Here is a 2,179-nt window from a genome sequence, read left to right as displayed (position 1 = left end):
TGATGTCCTATTTGACTTCATGTTGTTACTACCAATCATGTATTTCTCACTTCCCTCTGCTTTATCTACCACTGAGACTCATGGTTTTTGCTCCACAGTTGAAACACAGGAAAGAGGGCCACCTCTTGGCGGTTACTAGGAAGTTCATATGAAATACAGTGCCTTGCGAAAGTATTCGGCCCCCTTGAACTTTGCAACCTTTTGCCACATTTCAGGCTTCAAACATAAAGATATAAAACTGTATTTTTTTGTGAAGAATCAACAACAAGTGGGACACAATCATGAAGTGGAACGACATTTATTGGATATTTCAACGTTTTTTAACAAATCAAAAACTGAAAAATTGGGCGTGCAAAATTATTCAGCCCCCTTAAGTTAATACTTTGTAGCGCCACCTTTTGCTGCGATTACAGCTGTAAGTCGCTTGGGGTATGTCTCTATCAGTTTTGCACATCGAGAGACTGAAATTCTTTCCCATTCCTCCTTGCAAAACAGCTCGAGCTCAGTGAGGTTGGATGGAGAGCATTTGTGAACAGCAGTTTTCAGTTCTTTCCACAGATTCTCGATTGGATTCAGGTCTGGACTTTGACTTGGCCATTCTAACACCTGGATATGTTTATTTTTGAACCATTCCATTGTAGATTTGGCTTTATGTTTTGGATCATTGTCTTGTTGGAAGACAAATCTCCGTCCCAGTCTCAGGTCTTTTGCAGACTCCATCAGGTTTTCTGAACAGAATGGTCCTGTATTTGGCTCCATCCATCTTCCCATCAATTTTAACCATCTTCCCTGTCCCTGCTGAAGAAAAGCAGGCCCAAACCATGATGCTGCCACCACCATGTTTGACAGTGGGGATGGTGTGTTCAGGGTGATGCGCTGTTTTGCTTTTACGCCAAACATAACATTTTGCATTGTTGCCAAAAAGTTCAATTTTGGTTTCATCTGACCAGAGCACCTTCTTCCACATGTTTGGTGTGTCTCCCAGGTGGCTTGTGGCAAACTTTAAACAACACTTTTTATGGATATCTTTAAGAAATGGATTTCTTCTTGCCACTCTTCCATAAAGGCCAGATTTGTGCAATATACGACTGATTGTTGTCCTATGGACAGAGTCTCCCACCTCAGCTGTAGATCTCTGCAGTTCATCCAGAGTGATCATGGGCCTCTTGGCTGCATCTCTGATCAGTCTTCTCCTTGTATGAGCTGAAAGTTTAGAGGGACGGCCAGGTCTTGGTAGATTTGCAGTGGTCTGATACTCCTTCCATTTCAATATTATCTCTTGCACAGTACTCCTTGGGATGTTTAAAGCTTGGGAAATCTTTTTGTATCCAAATCCGGCTTTAAACTTCTTCACAACAGTATCTCGGACCTGCCTGGTGTGTTCCTTGTTCTTCATGATGCTCTCTGCGCTTTTAACGGACCTCTGAGACTATCACAGTGCAGGTGCATTTATACGGAGACTTGATTACACACAGGTGGATTGTATTTATCATCATTAGTCATTTAGGTCAACATTGGATCATTCAGAGATCCTCACTGAACTTCTGGAGAGAGTTTGCTGCACTGAAAGTAAAGGGGCTGAATAATTTTGCACGCCCAATTTTTCAGTTTTTGATTTGTTAAAAAAGTTTGAAATATCCAATAAATGTCGTTCCACTTCATGATTGTGTCCCACTTGTTGTTGATTCTTCACAAAAAAATACAGTTTCATATCTTTATGTTTGAAGCCTGAAATGTGGCAAAAGGTCGCAAAGTTCAAGGGGGCCGTATACTTTCGCAAGGCACTGTAACTAAACTTGCACACAAAAAAGCTTCCATCTTGGTGTGCTAGTCTATTACTTCTTAACATGGCAACATCTGTCAAGTACAATTCTATTCCGCAGCATGTGTTGATGTATTCTAATCTCTCGTCTATTGTTTCTGGACAAACACTCTGCTGTTCCTAGCAATAAGTCCTGAGATGATGAGGGTGCCAGAATCATCCAATCAGAGAGAGAGTGTATGATGAATGGCTTCTGTAGAAGGAAGACTTCCTGAAATGGCTACAGGTAATTCTACTTCCTGTCCCCGACATACAGTGTGACGCTGCTCAGATTCCGAGTCTGCAAGATGTTCCGCAGCTGATAGTGTTTTAGATTAGAACAGGTGTGACGATTTGTTCTGTTGCAGATCGCATAAA

This window comes from Oncorhynchus kisutch, unplaced genomic scaffold (assembly GCF_002021735.2).
Source record: "Oncorhynchus kisutch isolate 150728-3 unplaced genomic scaffold, Okis_V2 Okis02a-Okis13b_hom, whole genome shotgun sequence".
Classification (NCBI taxonomy): domain Eukaryota; kingdom Metazoa; phylum Chordata; class Actinopteri; order Salmoniformes; family Salmonidae; genus Oncorhynchus; species Oncorhynchus kisutch.
The sequence above is the reverse complement of the archived record's forward strand: the minus strand, read 5'-3'. Positions refer to the sequence as shown.